General features: G+C 43.5%; 1 protein-coding gene across 1 annotated transcript in view; it reads left to right on the top strand.

The window, feature by feature from the left end:
* Positions 1 to 2931: 2931 nt before the first annotated feature.
* LOC129699145 (complement C1q tumor necrosis factor-related protein 7) overlaps positions 2932 to 19264 on the top strand; it is a 47359-nt gene continuing 31026 nt past the window's right edge. Inside the window, exon 1 of the mRNA XM_055638817.1 lies at positions 2932 to 3267. The gene's annotated coding sequence lies outside the window, so the exon portion shown is untranslated. The remainder of the gene's footprint in view (positions 3268 to 19264) is intronic.

Raw genomic sequence — 19264 nt, 5'->3', positions numbered from 1 at the left:
TGAGTGAGTGAGCTGCCTCCCCAAAAATCCATTTGGCCCACAATGTCCATACTAGCCCTCTGGAAACCAGTCCCTTCAGCCCACAACACCCATACTAGCACTCCAGAAAGCCCCGCCTCTCCCCCTCCCCCCTCCACTGGCCACCAATATTGGAATTGGTGGAGAGGTGGAATATTGCATTGGGGGACCAGCCCTCCCGTGAGAACATGGGACCCAACGGGTCCCACTTAGTCTAGTACATAACTAAAACTCCGATCTTGTGCTCTTCCTGTTTGCAATTTTTCTATTTGCGCAACAATGGTACACGATAGCGTTACGATTTTTTTGCCATCTTAAGGATCTGTCCCACTTGGACGACCTAATCCACGAGTTTGGAAGACCCTAGACAAGATGAAAAAAATGTCAAGGTTGTGTTGACTTTCCAAACTAAAAGACCTCCTGCGACTATGTCTACAACCTCCTACGACTATGTCTATGACCTCTTACGACCCCCCTCGACATGAGTATTCCACACCTAAGACCAACTACGAGTGGAAAATGATCACATGATAAAATCATGTCATGTTTGCAATTTTTTTCTCGGGCTAGTTACCGACCTACGGCCACCTACGACTACCCACGACTACCTACAACTAACCACGAGGACCATCACAACCTACCTACAACCTACCTACAACCTACCTACGAGTAAAGAGTATCATTTTTTTCCATGCCACCCTTTTTTTTACTTGTGGACATTTTTTTATCAGGCTGGAAAAAACGCCATGACCTACTTGAGGCCACAAGTATGCGGAGACCACTCACAAGCATGAAGAAGTTACAAAGACCTTCTACGACCTCGTGGCGACCATGCTACGAGTATGAGTCAAAGGCAAACTATGCAGAGGTCGCCAATTTGGTCGTGAAAGTGGGAAAGGGGCTTAACTCACCATTCTCCTGTGCTACAAGAGCAACAAGTTTTGTTCCAATCGATGGTATATTTTAAAAGTTGTGGTTTAAAAATCTTAAAAACCGCGCATACGCAGATTGCTCTCCTCTCCTGTCAGTTTCCGGGACGGCGACACCCCTTCCTGCACCATCGGCGCACTAATTGGCCGGGTGCACTGTCAGTCATGAGTGGCACCCGCCTCGCCCGGCGAGGAGAATACAAAGCTGAAGGAGCGGAGTAAGAATCACTGATGCTCCGCCGGCTGGAGCTGCCTCTGCGGGCGCCCCCGTGATGCTAAGTGGGCGATTGGCCGAGCCCACTTCACGGCCTCCATGGCGCCATCGCCGCTTTATACGACCCGGACTTCTACCCTTTATCTGACCCGGCCAGGATTCTACGTGGTGATCCAGGAGGCATCGAGACAGCGGCGGTGAGACATCGTGGCATTGGAACCACGGTGGTGGTGGGGCCTCGCGGCAGCGGTGGGGCTTTGCCAGATTTCAAAATCCGTGGAGAAATCTATCTCTTTCTCTTTTTTCATTTTTTTCCTGTCTCATGTTTGGCGGAGGAGGAAGGGGAATAGAGGGAGAGGAGGCGGGTAGTAGGGGAGAGGGAATGGGCAATAGAGGGAGAGGAGGACAGTGGGGGAGGTGAGGAGGGATCCTGGGAGGGATAGGGGAAGGTGAAGTGTGGGGAGTTGGGGGAGGGAGCGGTAGGATGGGGGTAGGGAGGGGAGAGGAGTTATGGAGGGAGGGAGTAACTCAGTGTAGGGGAAAGGAGAGGGAGGGAGAGTTGAGGGAGGAATGGGGAGGGGAGGAGGAGAAGGGAAAGATCCTGGGGAGGTGAGGAGGGAGAGGGGGGGATTGAGGGAGAGGAAGGGGTAGGGAGGGAGAGGGGGGAGTGGGGAAGGTGGTGGGGGGGGAGAGTGGGGGAGGAGGGGGAATAGAGGGAGAGGAAGGGCAGTGGGTGAGGGGAGGAGGGATAGGGGGAGGTGAGGAGTGGGGGAGGGGGAGAGGAGAGGGTAGAGAGGGGAGGGGATTAATGGAGGGAGTGAGGCACTGAGGGTAGGGGAAAGGAGAGGGAGGGAGAGGAGAAGGGGGGATTGTGGGAGGGGAGGAGGAGAAGGGAAAGAAGAGGGAGGATGTAGTGGAAGGGGAGGGTGCTGGGGGACGAGGGGAAATGAGCAGTGCCTGCGCAGTTGAGGGCTGTGCATGAACAGTGGAATATTGCGTTGGGGGAACGGGTTGTGTTGGGGGAATGGATTGCACGGTGAAATATTGTGTAGGGGAAACAGACCCAATGGGTCTGCACTTAGTCTAGTTATAACAAGTAATAAAAAGTGTCTGATTTTTTGCTGAAAGTTGTGTTTTGTCCTCGAATTTACAGTTTAATTCCAGCACTAGGACATTTGGGCCCCAATAATTCTGTCATGATTTGATGTCATGTTTTTAAGGACAAGCATGACAGACTTTGGGTTGTAACTTGTTATTTAATTGCTCCTTGCGCGTTTAAATTCCCACCAAGCAATAATTTTTCATTAATTTGCTCTACATCTCTCCACATCACCGACTATATCTCTCGTTTCCCTTTCTCCTGACTCTCAGTCTGAAGAAGGGTCTCGATCCGAAACGTCACCTATTCCTTTTCCTCAGATTTGCTGTCTGACCCGTTGAGTTACTCCAGCTTTTTGTGTCTATTTCCGGGGAATATGTGTTACATGTTGGAGCTGGTAAATTTGATTAACCTGTCACATTTGCACACATGGATTAGCATAACTAGTTTACAGAAGAATACGTTTTCTCTTGAGCATATTGGGAAAAAAGTAATAAAATCTTCAGTGTTCTGCATATAAACTTTGATTATGGCTGTGAACTAAACAGTGTCTGCAATTTTGTCCCATTGTTATGGTTTATTTGTACTATTTCAGGCAACCCTAATTTCTTCTGACATGACATGCTATCCTTTGATAAAATTATCTGGCCCATTATGTTATTCTTAAACTATGCAACCAAATAATCTGCCAAGAATGGTTGTGGAAATGTTTTTAGTTTGAAGCAGGGGGTGGGTGGAGATGCTGGAAGGGAAGGAGAAAGGATAGTCTGGTTGTAGCCGCTGTGACTAATGCATGTGGTCATTTTAGACAGTAGGTGTGCATAGTCTGTCGCTTTCATTAGTTCTTTACAACCTGCAACAAATCATGTTCTTTTACAAGCATGTTTGGAAATGAGTAAGGAAGTATTCGATATGATCTTTATTATGAAGCGAAACTCGTGAACAATCTACCAGGAGTTTGCTGTGATTGCGTTTGCAAGCGGCAGCTGGGCAGCTGCCTAAAGGTGGTAAGTGATTTTAAGGAGTCTAGCAAACAAAACATATATTCCATTTCAATGTAAAATCTTTAAAGAAATCTGATAAATTCATGTTTTAATGCTCGAGTTTCTTGGCAAACTGCAAAATGAAACAAGTCCAGATGTGACTTCTCAGTGTACAGACCACAGCTGGGCTGTTTTCTTGTTTTGATGAATAATTTATACATTTCTGACAGAAATTAAGTAATTATCGGTGATAGTAATTCCTGGAGTTCTTAATACTTCCGATGATTAGTCAATGCATGTCTGCAGGAGAATGTGCTTTCACCAAGTAAGGCAAGTAATATTGTTTGGAATTCTTACAAGAGGTCTGCAGAGGGACAAAGAAAGTGCAATGATTTAAACATAACCCTTAATTGTTAATGTTAATTCTAGAATAAAGCTTTGCTGAATATTGCTGGGCAGACATTGTAAAATCCAATCTAAAGAATTGACGGCATTAGGGAGATTGATTACAATTTATAAATATGAAGAATAGATCCTCAATATATTTGTGGATCTGTTATATATGCCAATCCAATCAGTATGTTTTTAATGTTGTGTATGTACTGGATCCTCCAGTGAACGCAAATCAGCCAAAGTGATGTAAATTATATAATCTTTAACGCATTTCTACACCTTTTGAAGAAAACCATTTTTGAATCAAAAATTATGACTAGCACAAAATCACTTGGTGAATTGTTCTAGTAGTTTAACATTAAATGTATTTGTGATGAAATGAGGCCAAATGCCCCATTTACGTTTATGAGCAAATTTGATTTAACTGCTTTGCTATTTACTTTTTTTCTTTGAAACAATAATATTCAGCAACAAGAAGCCTTTGAAGAATCTCATTATCTTTCAAGATAATAACTTTGCTAATCCAGATTAGCCTTCTGTGAAATAATGAATGTTTGGAACTGCTAAGCAATTCCCGTGTAAACTATGATAAATGTGTGATCTCGTAGTGAATAGCAACGACTAGAAGATTTCCTACCAGTTAGTCAGACTTGTAGAGTACACATTTTCACGTGTATTTTGTGACTTTTCTTTTTGACGCTGTTGCTATACCCTGCATTGTAAGATCTTTCTACCCCAGCCCATGTCATCACTTCACCAGCTGGCAAGCTGGATTTCCTCCCTCGATATTAAGGCATTTAACAAGTCGTAGGTTGGAACAAGAATATTCCCACTCTGATGTTCTCACTCGCAGCCCGTCCCTTCTCCACACACATGAGACCTGGTGGAAACTGTCAGAAGCCAGAAGATGGTGAATCAGACCTTCTGTGGAAACCCTCGCTGGGCTGCACTGGAAGGCATGTAAAAATCTCAGGCCATTTTCATCATTTCACATCTACATCTATTCCCATTAGTTAAATTTACTGCACTTTCCTTTAATGACAGAAAGTAAAAACATTGACAGTAATGTAAAACAATATAATTGCCTCTCGTTAAGTGTTTACTGGATTAATTCCCCCTTGCAACCTTCCGATATTTCTCACCTTTAGCTGTTAGCTGTAAGGTACTTCTCTGTGCACCCCAATAAATATGGACAGTGAGTTGATCAGATGAACACAGTGGCGCAGCTGGTAGAGCTGCTTCTTCACGGCTTTAGAGACCCAGGTTCGATGCTGACCTCAGGTGTTCATTGTTCCTGTGACTATGTGGTTTTCCTCCAGATGCTCTGGTTTCCTCCCACAACCCAAAGACACACTGGTTTGCAGGTGTATTGGTCATTGAAATTTGTCTCTAGTGTGTAATGAGTGGATGAGAAAGCAGGATAACATAGAACTAATGTGAATGGGTGACTGACATGGACTCAGAGGGGCGAGAGGCCTGTTTCCACCATGTCCCATCTATATTAGTCCCACCTTCCTATGTTTGGTCCATATCCCTCTAAACCTATCATATACATGTACCTGTCTAAATGTTTCTTAAACATTGTGATAGTAAAACTCTAAAACTAAAATGAAAAAACTAAACACCATCTAATAATGAATTTTCAGTTTAAAGACTACTTCAATGTTTTTATGGATTAGGGTATCTGAAGACAAGTGGGTTGGAATTCAAAACATTATGTTGCTGGTCTGACTTCTAGCACGTCTCCAAGTTACCAAGAAAATCTAAAAAGGTCACCTGGAGAACTTTAATTTCAAAATGGTAATGTTGAAAATGATGAGGCTTCGTATGATCTCCAGAGCCTAATCTTTTACAAAAGAAAACTTTCCAAATGTATCTAGTTTGGGAATTATAATTGTGGATTGGTTGGAATTATGAATGTTTCACTGTTATTTATGAATGAAGGAAAAGAAAAGGACTAAAACTTACTTCATATCAGTTGTGAGCAGTCCCTGGATTTTATGATCAGACTAGACAAGCGGGACCCATTGGGTCCCAGTCACACAGGAGGCTTGGTCCCCCAACACAATATTCCACCACTCATCCATAGCCCCCAACTGCACAGGTGCAGCTCATTTCCCCTCATCCCTAGCAGTCTCCCCCTCCCCTTCACCCTCTCTCTTCTTACCTCCTTTCCTCCTCCCCTCCCCAGTCCCTCCCTCACCTCTCTCTCCCTCTCCTTTCCGCTACCATCAGTCACTTCCTTCCTCCCTCCATAACTCCACTCCCCTCCCTACCCCCCTCCTATCCCTCTATCCCCACCTCCCCCACTCCTTAACTTTCCCTACCCCCCCCCCCCTATCCCTCCTCTCCTCCCCCCATGACCCTCCTCTCCCCCTATACCCCACCCCCCCTCCCCCACTCCCCCTCCTCCCCCCTATCCCCCCCCCCCTCCTCCCCTGCTCTCCCTCCTAACCCCTCTTCTTTTCCTTCTCCTCCCACCCTCCCCAATCCCTCCCTCACCTCTCCCTGCCCCTACCCTCAGTCACTACCTCCCTCCCTCCCTCCCTCCATAACTCCTCTCCCCTCCCTACTCCCCTCCTCTCCCTCTATCCCCTCTCCTCCCCACTCTCCCTTCCGAGAATCCTTCCGCTGCCGCTCCTCTCCCTTCTTGCGTGCCCTGGAGGAGCATCAGCCATCGGCGCGGATCCTCGGTTCAGCCCGGAAGCACCAGCAGCTACGGCCGCACCGGTGTGTGGGCGGGGGAGTGGAGAGCTCGGAGAAAATACGGGGGAAGAGCCATGGAGGAGAGGGGGGTATCACGGGGGAGGGGGGCAGGAGCCAGCGAGGGGGGCCAGAGGGGAAGGGGCTGGAGCTGGGGGCGTTGCGATGGCGGTGTGTTTGGAACTCACAGTGGGAGTTCTCTTCTGCTGGGATCAGATTCTCCGCTTGACGTTTGACGACATCTCATATGTAAAAAGGAAAAGTTTAGTGAAGATAAATGTAGATCCCTTACAGTCAGAGACAGGTGAATTTATAATAGGAAATAAGGAAATGGCAGAACAGTTAAACGAGTACTTTGGTTCTGGCTGCACTATGGAAGACTCAAACAATCTCCCAGAAATACTAGGGGACCGAGGATCTAGTAGGAGGGAGGAACTGAAGGGAATCCACATTAGTCAGAAAATGGTGTTAGGCAAACTGCTGGGACTGATGGCAGATAAATCCCCAGGGCCTGATGGTCTGCATCCCAGAGTACTCAAGGAAGTGGCCCTAGAAATCATGGGTGCATTGGTGATCTCGATTCTGGAGTTCCTGGGGACTGAAGGGTAGCCAATGTAACCCCACTTTTTAAGAAAGGAGGAAGAGAGAAAGCAGGGAATTATAGACAAGTTAGCCTTACATCGGTGGTGGGGAAGATGCTTGAGTCGATGATTAAAGATTTTATAACGGCACATTTGGAAAGCAGTGAGAGGATGGGTCAAAGTCAGCATGGATTTATGGAGGGGGAATCTTGCTTGACTAATCTTCTCTATGTTTTTCATGTTTTCTATTTTCTATGTTTCTATGTTTTTTTTTTCTATGTTTCTAATGTGAACCACAACTGATCCAGATCCCCGATTGAAATTGGCTAATAACTAGAGGTCTGCAATGCATAAGATCTAACTGATATTTCCACACCCAACACTTCCTATCCAAGATTTGTCAACTGGTGAGCTGAATCAGAGCACTATTTACTGCCACAGCCCACAACAAATTTTGCGCAAACTTTAGGCTAACCGCGTGCCTTTTTTTCACCTGCATCACATAAACATACAGCTTACGGCCAAATGAAAGTTTAAGCATCATCAGAAATTATTCCATGTTTCTTCTTTATCTTATTCTTCTTCATCATATTCTACTACATTTCTAATAGCGTTGTTTCTAATAGGATCAGGAAATGTATTTGCTGTTGTTACATTGCGAGATGATATTGATCATTCTTTAACTCTGATCAGGTGGATTACCATCCTTCCATAATTTTGGTACTGGTTTATTATTGTCATAAGTACCAAGTTACAGTGAAAAACTTTCTTTGCATGCTATCCAGGCATACATCAGCACATCGGGTAATCCAAAATAAACAAAAGTGGAGAGTAGAGTGTTACAGCTACAGAGAAATTGCAGATAAAAAGAGGTGCACAGTCCACAACAAGGTAGTTTGGAAGACTACCAAAATCTCTAGCAGATGGAAGTTCTATTTAATAATTTGATAACAGCGGGGAAGAAGCTGTTCTTGAACCTGGTGGCATTCTCTTTGAAGCTGTTGTGTCTTCTGCCAGATGGGAGAGGAGAGAAGAGAGACTGACTGGGTTGTGAGTAGACCTTAATTACAGTGGCTGCTTTCCTGAGGCATCATGAAGTATAAATGGAGTCAATAGTTAGAGGTGAGGCTGGAGTGTGTAGCTTGATCCCAACTCTCTACAATATCTTGCAATCTTGGGCAGAGCAGTTGTTAAACTAAGCTGCAATCCACCCTTAGCTAACACTACAGTGAGCTAACCAGATGCTGCATGTCCCTGCATGTTTGGAAATTGTACAGATGCATGAAAAATTAGTTTTCGAAGGCTTTTCATAACAAAGTTCTACTTGTTTCCCAATGTGTTGGGTCAATGGGTTTAAAAACGTCTAGTTCCGAATTACAGTTACTGACCTCACCGCAGAATGCAAATATCAGAGAATGGAATATAAACAGAACCTCAGCAGGTCCAGCAGCATCTGTGAATCAACAAAGCAATCAAACGTATGAGATTATAAGACCTGGAAATACCAATTCGTAACTCAATGTAACTCATGTACTTATATGTATCTCACCTGCTTCTTCTACCTACCTGCATCCCAGCCATTATTTCCACACACATTCTCCAAAATCTCCTCCCTGGTACTCCTACTTTTTTCTGAACACTGATTTCCTCCCAAATTTCTCCTTGGCATCTTCCTATTTCCCAACCATTTCCGTTCCCACCTCCACCCACCTCTTCCCCAACCCATCCTCATATTTCCTGTCAGCCGCAGTCCTCTGCCATCCCTTAATCTCATTCCTTCTTTCTACATTAACATCAGACTTGATTTTTATTCTTCCTTCTGATCTTCCCCGATTCTCCCTTCACCTACTTCCACCATCCTTCCCACAAGCTCAGACCTACAACATGCTGAGAAAAAGCCTGGACAACAATTCCACTGTGGTTTGTATTCAAATGTGTTTAGAAGGCATTGGATTCCTAGCTGTGCTTCTCTTGAGTTTGTGGAAGCATTGAATGATTGAAGGGTGTCAGGGGTTATGGGGAGAAGACAGAAGAATGGAGTCAGGAGGGAGAAAGAGCTCAGCCATGATTGAATGGCTGAGTAGACTTGATGGGCCGAATGACCTAATTCTGCTCATATTACTTATGACCTTGTGATTTTTATCCCTCAGTTACATGACATGGTTATCTTTATTGTCAAGTAACTTTACTTCCAACTGACCCTTGCAACTAGTACCATGGTTAGAAGCCAGTTATTCCGTTGGGAAATGCAAAGTACGAAGGTCTCTAATATCCATGCTCAGGGACAGCAATAAGCATGATCTCCAGTTAGCAAAGCAGAAATTTGTGGCAGAATCCAGGTTTCTTGATTGACAGGAAACCTGGATTCTCTTGATTCCAGATTATCATTGATCATTAAATTCCTCCTGATTAACATTGATCATTAAATTCCAGAAAGGATTAATCCAGAAAAGATTTTAGAGCAAGTAGTAACAGGAAACTTTCTCTCCAACCCAGTCATGATTAAAATGGCTAATTGATCATGTTTTAATTAGTGCAGAACCTTATATGTACCCTTACTAGTCTTCTTCTTCGAGTCTGTTGCAATCTCAGATTGTACCCTTACTAGTGCAGTGCAATATGCTCAGTTCTTCAAGAGATTTCCTTCTCTGTGCTATAGCATGGTCTCCTGCTTATACGCAAGGACATGGGTATATAGTACTTATTAATATGGGTACCAAGGGTTATGGGGAGAAGGCAGGGGAATGGGGCTAGGAGGAAGAGATAAATCAGCCATGATTGAATGGCATAGACTTGATGGGCTGAATGGCCTAATTCGGCTCCTATCGTTTATGACCTTATTACCTTATAATCTTATTACCTTATAATCAAGGACAAGTCTCACCCCAGTCGTTCCGTCTTCTACCTCTTCCATCAGGCAAGAGGCACAGGCGTGAAAATGCACACCTCCAGAGTCAGTCACTTTATTCCCAGGTGTTATCAGGCAACTGAACCATCCTATCACCAACTGGATAGCAGTCCTGAGCCACTATCTACCTCATTGGAACCCCCCAGACTATCTTTAATTCTATTTTACTGGACTTTATCTTGCACTAAACATTATTCTCTTTAACATGTTTCTTTACACTGTGGATGGCTCAATGGTAATCATGTATAGTCTTTCTGCCGACTGGTTAGCACGCTTCAAAAGCTTTTCACTGTATCTCGATACATGTGACAAGAAACTAAACTTTTACCCAGCATAATTGACCTAAGTTTATTTCATTGCACTTACAACACTAGAGTGAAGCCCCACGAATGTGAGCCCCTGAGTTATAATCCTCTTGAGAATAGACACAAAGTTATTGAACTGAAAGTAATGGAGTATATTTAATGCGTTAACACTTATATTCAGCTTGCTGCCAATTGTGATTTGTTAAGGTAGGGCTGTGTGTGTCCCGTGGCTTGAGAAGCAGGTGAAAGAAGAGAGCCACTTTAGTGAAGCTAGGCACAAAATGCTGGAGTAAGGAGGAAGGGGTGTTTTTTTTGGGTTGAGACATCACCCCTTCAGCCTGAAGAAGGGTCTCGACCAGAATGCTGAGTTACTCCAGAATTTTGTGTCTATCTTTGATTTAAATCAGCAGCTGCAGTTCCTCCCTACACACTTCAGTGAAGCAATGGTTAAAACTATTTTTATTCCAGTTTGGGCAAAGTGCCAATAAATTTCCATGCCATTTCCTTCTAATTTTGGTAGCTCTGGGAAAAAACCTGATGTGGGCAGGGCAAATCTGCTACCATGTTAGAAATAATCTAAATTAGATATACCAACATGCAGCTACTGAGTGCAATGGTTGAATTGGATCTCTGCCCCTCGTCCCTGGGAAAGAATCTTGAGCTAGGTCTAACTCCTCTTCTGTTTTCTTCTGTCAGGGCAGAATGTTTGTGTCCACAATTTGTATGATATTACTAAACTAAGTGGGACCCGTTGGGTCCCAGCATCACATGAGAGGGCTGGTCCCCCAACACAATATTCCACCTCTCTACCAATTCCAATATTGGTGGCCAGTGGGAGTGGGGGGCTTTCTGGAGCGCTAGTATGGGTGTTGTGCGCTGAAGGGACTGGTTTCCATAGGGCTAGTATGGACATTGTGGGCCGAATGGATTGTTGGGGTGGCGGCTCTATCACTCAAGCCTGTTGTGCTGGCAGCTCACTCATTCACGGCTGGTGGGCTCGCAGTTGACTCGTGGCTATTCCTTGAAATTCCATTTCAAGCAGGGTACAAGGACACCAAATTCAAGTGCAGTTTCATACCATTTCAAGCAGGGTCAAGGCCACTCAAGACAGTGAGTCGTAACCTCTCCCTCCCCCATCGTGCAGTGACCTAGCCACGCCCACACTTCCGGGTTTTATAGTCCCTCCCCCTCCCACCAGAAGGGGCATGGCCTTCATGGCGTGATTGACAGGAGAGAGAATCTCAACATTTTTTAAACATTAATAACTCTTATTTTTCATCGATGGTAAAAATCCTCGGCACCTGATGAGCGGTGGGGGACTGAGTAAGATGGCCTAAAATCACAGCCGCATGTGGTAGCTTTTTTTCTGAAATCAATATAAAGCGCAAACAGGAAGTGGTCAAGATTAGACTTTTAATTATATAGAAGGCAACACAGCTTGCTTTAGCACTTTCAAAACCAAAGACAACACAGCTTTAGCACTTTCAAACCAAACCACACTTTTGCATTTTCAAACTACATTTTCAAACCACATTAAGGGCACTGACAGGTCAGTAAAACCACTCACAGTTTAGTAGACATGTGTTCAGTGTTATTCACAGACTGATAATTGCGACATCTCCCTCCCCCATCATGCAGAGAACTGAGGCACCTCCACACTTTCGGGTTTTATAGTCCTTCTGGAAGGGGCGGGCCTTCAGGAGAGAGAACATTTTTTAAACACAAATAACTCTTTTATTTTTCATCGATTGGAAAAAACCTCTGCACAGTGGAGGGGGACTGAGTAAGATGGCCAAGAATCACAGCCGTAAGTGGCAGCATTTTTTCTAAAATCAATATACAGAAGAACAGGAAGTGGTCAAGATCAGACTTTTAGTAATATAGATAATTAAAATACGGTAAAATAGGTGCCCATTTCATCTTCCTTTAGGAATAACCCATTTATAGTTGGCCCTTTCAGTTTGGAAGGACAGGCTGCAAGATGTGAAATCATAAAATGGATCATTTCACATGTTCCAGGAGCAGAATTAGGCCAGTTGGCCAATTGAGTCTACTCTGCCTTCCCCTCTCAATCTCATTCTCCTGCCTTCTCCCCATTATCCCTGACACCCTTACTAGTCAAGAATCTGTCAATTTATTCATTCATTCTTGAGATTTTGGCATTGCAACAAGGCCAGAATTTATGGATGAAACTTAAATGCCTTCTTGATCCATGGTGAAAGCATTTCCTCTATGCATTTACTCAGGGAGTTTCAGAATTGAAGCCAAGCAAAGATGAAGGATTGATGATACATTTACATGTGATTTATATTCCTTTAACAAGCTTGAAGCTTATCTGTTCACAAAACCTCCTCCAGCTACTCCACAAATATGGAACATTCTTCATGAAATCAATGGAAATCAGGCTACCCCAGCGGTGATAAAGGCTGGACACTTATTAGCACAATGTTATACACAACAAGCCTATTAATCTGGATAAACAATCAAATCTATGCAGTGTAATTGCTCATATGTTTGACAATGAAGATATCACTTGATCATTTGGTCTGCCCACCTGATTAAAATGTTGCTGCCATGGTGCTGCAAACCACTTCTGTATCTGTTCCTGAGTTCCTGATGGAAATCACATCATCTCTGGAGGGAGTATATTTTGACATTCCAAAGCCAGCCTTGGACCTGACCATTTGGGTAGAATACCAGAAGTAAAGAGGATAGAAAAAGACTGGATAAATTGTGACTGTCTCGGGATATCAAGTCAAGTCAAGTCATTTTTATTTCTATAGCACATTTAGAAAACAACTCTCGTTGGCCAAAGTGCTTTACATTTGTGGAGTACTAACGTTATACAACGTTATATATTGATGCATAGATTAAGTACATACATAAATGCATACATATAGCCCTCCCTCAGAGGACGTCAAGAAAGGCTTGAGAGTAACTCTTTTGAGTCGATGGAGGGGGCAGTTCTGAAGGGAAGAGGGATGCTGTTCCACAGTCTAGGAGCCGCAACTGCAAAGGCAGGGTCGCCTCTGAGCTTATGCCTAGACCACGGGATGTTCAGTAACCCCAAGTCGGCCGACCTGAGGGACTTGGGAGGTGGTGTGGTGGGTAAGCAGACTTTTGATGTAGGTGGGGGCAAGCCTGTTAAGGGCTTTGTAGGCATAAAGAAGGATCTTGAAATTTATTCGGAACCGCACAAGGAAGCCAGTGGAGAGGCCAGAATTGGGTTGATGTGGTCCCTTTTTTCGGGTGCCCGTCAGGAGTCTCGCTGCGGCATTTTTGACCAGTTGCAGGCGGGACAGGGAAGATTGGCTGATGCCAGTGTAAAGGGAGTTGCAGTAATCAAGGCGGGAGGAGATAAATGTGTGGATGATCTTTTCGAGGTCATCAAACTGGAGGAATAGTTTAATTTTAGCTATCATCCGAAGCTGGGAGAAGCTAGCTTTTACCACGGCGTTGACTTGTTTGTCAAATTTCAATGCTGAGTCAAATATCATGCCAAGGTTTTTGACGTGAGGTTTGAGTAATGGGGTAAGGCTTCCAAGGCTGCTTGCTATCATTTTGATTGAGTCCAAGGGGCCTAGAAGGATGACCTCAGACTTACTCTCATTTAGTTGGAGGAAGTTCTGGACCATCCAACACTTTATATCCTCGAGGAAGTGGATAAGGTTAATTAGATTTGATCGTTTTTTGGGCTTCAGGGGGAGGTAGAATTGTGTATCGTCTGCATAGCAATGGAAGGAAATGCCGTGCCTTTGAATGACTTGGCCTTAGGGGAGCCTATACAGGGAGAAGAGAATGGGGCCAAGGATGGAACCTTGTGGAACCCCGCAGCAGAGGCTAGATGGGGAGGAGAAAGAGTTGCCTATGTTAGTAGAGAAACTCCTACCTTTGAGGTAGGAGATGAACCAGCTCAGGGTAGTGCCATCAATACCAACCCCGTACCGGAGACGGTCAATTAGAATAGTGATATCAGACACAGACCAGGCATGATGTGCTCACCTATAAGCTTTCAAAAAAAGCTATTATCCATTTCAGGAATGTAAAATTGGCATAAACATGCAAAGATCAGTGTTACAAACAGGCCCTGGGGAAAGTATTGGACACAGGCTATATCTCTACATTGCGTCACTCTTCATCAAAAATCAATAATGAAGCCACAAAACCTTGAACTATAGACAACAATTAAGAAATCAAACTATTCAATCTTTAATATATTTTCAAAATTCAGGAAAGAGAAATTAACAAAAAAGCTATCATGTTGATATCATGCACAATTTGGTGATAGTCTGCGGGGGAAAAGTTGTTCCTCGGGTCCCTTTCACCTTAAATCTATCCCCACTATTTTCAGACCCCTCTGCCCTTTGGAAAAGACTATGGCTCTTCACCTTATAATTGTGTGCAATTCTATAGGACCACCCCTCAATTTCCCATGTCTCAGGGAAGCTCCAGGAAAAAAATCAATCTGATTCAAACTCTCAGACCCAGCAACATTGTTGTAAATGTCCTCTGCATCCTTACAAGTTTAATGTCATCCTTCCTATAACAATGCAATCAGAACTGCACACAACATTCCAAATGTAGCCTCACCAACATCTTGAACAGCTTCAGCATAACATCCAAACTCCTGTAATCAATACACCGGCCGATGAAGCGTAAGTGTGCCAAGCATCTTCTGCAACACCCTGTTACCTATGTTGCCAGTTTTGTGGATCTATGTATTTGCATCCCTAGGTCTCGCTGTACATTTGCTGTATAAGCCTAACCTGATTTGTCTTAACAAAATGCCTCACATTTAGCTGAATTAAACCTTTCGGCTCCTCGTTCTCGACTGATTGGACCAGTTGATCAAGATCCCATTATAATCATGGATAATCTTCGATACTGTCCACAATACTATCGATTTTATTATCATCTGCATACTTACCAAACATGGTTCCTAATCCAAATTATGATATAAATAACAAACATCAATATATCTAGCACCAATCCCTATGGCACACCCTGCAACTAATAGTTTTCTTCACCTGGGAAATTTGTCCTCATGCTCAGTTCAGTCCAGTACAGTTTAGTTTATTGTCACATGTGCCGTTGTACACTGAAAAGCTTTTATTGTGTGCAAACCAGTCAGCGGAAAGGCAATACATGATTACAATCGAACCACTCACATGTACGATTCTTCTTTCTCCGATACATTTGAATAAATCAACGTATGAGAAAAATCCGATAATTCATAGCACCCTACAAATTTGGAAACAGTTGAAATCAACTCACAAAAGAATACCTTTTCCAAAATACTTAAAATTAAATTGGACCCAGATATAAAATGGATCATATTAGGTATGTCAGAGGCCTGCTCTGAGCTAACGATATTTCAAAGACGTTTCCTTAATTATGGACTAATAATGGCGAAAAAAATTAATCCTTAAATTTTGGAAACAGACAACAGTCCCTACAGTGAAGATGTGGATTACAGATATGTGCGAGACACTACACTTGGAAAACATTAGGCTTGTCTTGGCGGAAAAACCAGATCAATTTCTTGAGACATGGATACCCTTTACTGAATTTTTACAACAACAGAATGGTGAAACACAAATTTAAATCCAAATCCGATGCTTCTAATAAAAATATATTAAAGACATGTACAGATAGAGTACACGAGAAAGGGAATAACGTTGAGTTGCTTAACAACTTTTATTTGGACTCCTTTCATTTCTTCAAGTCAAAGGATTGACTTGAAGTTGTTTTTTTTGGGGTTTTTTTTAAATTCTATTTTATTTTTAATATGTTTTAATATTTATTATTTATTTACTTTTATGATACTGACTGTAAAGGGAAATTCATTTCGTTGTCAATGATGTGGTGAATAATTGAGACAATGACAATAAATTTGAATACAATAGAATACAATACAATACAATACAATACAATACAATGCAATACAATAAAATACAATACAATACAATAAGCCACTGGCAGTCACATGGGCCCCAGTTATGTCCTCTTTTCGTTGGTCATGTTGAACACTCCTTGGTGCAAATGTTCCTCAGCACCAGTCCCTAATTCTTCCGTTACATTGATTACACTTGCACCAGAACTCTTTTTTTTTCATAACTTTAATACTAACACTCGCTCTACCCTGAAATTCATTTAGACTAACTCTGTCACCTCTCCTCCCTATCTTGATCTCTCTGTCTCCATCGGGGACAGACTAACGCTTGATGTCTGCTATAAACCCACAGGCTCACACATATATTTGGACTACACGTCCTCCCTCCCTGCCTCTTGCAACAATGCCATCCCCACTCTCAATTTTTTTACATCTACTCCTAAGATGCGAATCTCTACTCCAGCACATCCAAGATGTCCTTTTTTCTTCAGTAAACATGGCTACCCCTCTGCTATTTTGGATGGAGTCTTTACCCATGTCTCCTCTGTGTACTGCACTTCTACTCTTGCTTCCCACCTCCCCCCAGAAGGAACAGGTAGAGTACCCCTGGTCCTCACCTTTTACCCCACTGTCCTCCACATCCACCACATCATTGTCAGGCATTTCCACCACCTTCAACATCATTTTCACCATCAGTCACATCTACCCATCCCCACTCCTCTCCATCTGCCACACTTTATCCGGCCTCTCTTCTCTCCCAGCTTTCTCCCCCCCCCCCCCCCCCCCCCCCCCCCCCCCCCCACATACCCCCTTCACAATCAGTCTGAAGAAGGGTTCTGACTCGAAAAATTGCCCATCCATGTTCTCCAGAGATGCTGCCTGACCAATTGAGTTACTACAGCACTTTGGGGCCTTTTGTGTAAACCAGCATCTGCAGTTACTGGTTAATACAACTGGAGATGATTGGCCCTCGGACATGGCACAAGGAGCCTTTGCAATGATGTCTGGGGATCAGAAAGATCACCATCTAACCATCACAACCATCTTCCTTTCTGAGAACTGTTTAAGAAAGAACTGCAGATGCTGGAAAACTGTGATTCCAACCATTGGAGTTTTCCCTTGATGTCAGTGACTTCAATTTTATCAGATTACCTTTATGTCAAGTGGAATCACTCATTTCACCTGCAATTCAGCTCATTTGTCCATGATTGGATCATGGTTATGATGGCATAAGTTCATAGGAGCAGAATTAGGCCGAATTTGGCAGAATTAGAACCTTGAGCCTCACCATTCAGGCACAAGGAATGGACCTCATGCCTCACCATCTCAAGGAGTGTACCTTGGGCCTCACCATTCAGGCACAAGGAATATACTCTGTCCGTGCCACAAGCAGTGAAATAGACTTCCATGATTGAAGTTTAATGTACCTTTCACCATGTTTGCATGCATTGAGAAATGTTGAAACCACATCACGTGAATTATTTAATTTGCCTCCTTTCTGTCAATGATTTCATTACTTTTCAAGTGAGAGGAGGGGGTGAGCTCCATAAAGTTGGAGAAAGTTTGTTATTGTTCAGCAGGCATAATTACTAAATGAAGCTTTTCTATGGAATTTGAAAATTACAAAGTGTCTGGCACAAAATCGCTCAGCAGCCCCTGCTACTTGGCTAATGTGGGTGCAGGTTAGGTTTCAATATCTTACATTGAGTTGCAGCTCCAATCAACAAGGACACTATTTCATGGCACGTGCATGCACTGGTCAGGGCACCGATCAGCTTGCAATGTTGTTTGATCACTAGTCCACCCAAATTAGACCTCAATAATGCAGTGAATGCCATGTGTTCAACACATAGTGAGGATCGAGCATTTGGCAGCAACAACAATCTCCCCCGCCTTCAACTAAGCTGTTTAAGAAGGATCATCCATTATTTTTTGGGCTAGTTGCCAAATAAATTACAGAGGACTAAGGCACTGTTTAATGTTTCTTGGCCCTGAGGCATTTTGTGAAGTTTGAAGAGAAGTGGTGTGGCAGAAGGAAGGACGTGTCTTTGTTTTAAAGCTTCAACCATATAAAAACCCAAGGTACACAGAAATGCTGGAGAAACTCAGCGGGTGCAGCAGCATCTATGGAGCGAAGAAAATAGGCAACGTTTTGGGCCGAAACCCTTCTGAAAAATCCAGTTAGACGCAGATATATTAGTTCTGGTTAATCTTCCCAGGAGAGTTCCATGGTTAAGTGAATAAGGCATACACGACATGGAAATAGAGGTAGGGAAGAAAGGTCATCCCCATGTGACCTTATCTAATCCTTTCAGGCTGCAGATCTGGAACATTTCACTGTCTGCAACATAGTGCCAGCCCAAGTAGGTCAAGGCACTCTTTAATGCAGGATTTCAGAATTCACCTTGTGCTCCCTTGGTGGAGAGCAGCAGAGTAAAGCGGGCCTGAAGAAGAGTACCGACCTGAAACCTCACCCATCCTTTTTCCCCAGAGATGCTGCCTGACCCGTTGAGTTACTCCAGCACTTTGTGTCTATCTTTGACCTTAGCTTCAAATCTCACAGGTGCTTCCACTTCCCTCACAGAAATATGCCTTGTACTGCTGCCAAAGAGTAGGCCCAGATCCAGGGGGCCAGAAACATCGCAGACCTTAATCTCTTCAGGCTGGAGATCTGGAACATCTTATGATCTACAGCATTGTACTGGTCCAGGGAGCTCATGGCACCCTTTATTGCAAAATTACACAATTTACCTCCCTCCCCCTTGGCAGAGAGCAACAGAGTTGCGTGTGAGGACAATGGTGACCACTATGATATAACTGTTAAGATGGACTGGTGCCACACCCACCAACTTCAAGTGAAGCCCTCAGAAGATTGTTTGAAGCAAGTGTTGAAAGGACTGCTGATGGAATCCTGGCAAGTTGTGCTCAATTTATCCCCAAAATGTCCTGTTCAAATACTCTAGCAGCTAATGAAATTGAAAGTTGAGCATAGATTAAAGAAACTGCCAATATTTGGAGCAATGGTTTCCAGCACAGATTTATTTACTCCTGTTCTGCCCGTCATTGTAAGGAGAGATCATTTGTTGAAGCATGTCCCATCAAAGGCTGTGCAGTTTCTTTGAGGAGCAGTGGTAGGCAACTGAAGAACAATATCTTCCTTAAATAAAGGAGCACCCATTCCTGCAATACCTTTCAACCCTCAAACATGATACATTGTACTAAAGGCACAAGTAGTTAA

This window comes from Leucoraja erinacea, chromosome 1, assembly GCF_028641065.1.
Source record: "Leucoraja erinacea ecotype New England chromosome 1, Leri_hhj_1, whole genome shotgun sequence".
Lineage (NCBI taxonomy): Eukaryota > Metazoa > Chordata > Chondrichthyes > Rajiformes > Rajidae > Leucoraja > Leucoraja erinaceus.
The sequence above is the reverse complement of the archived record's forward strand: the minus strand, read 5'-3'. Positions and strand labels throughout refer to the sequence as shown.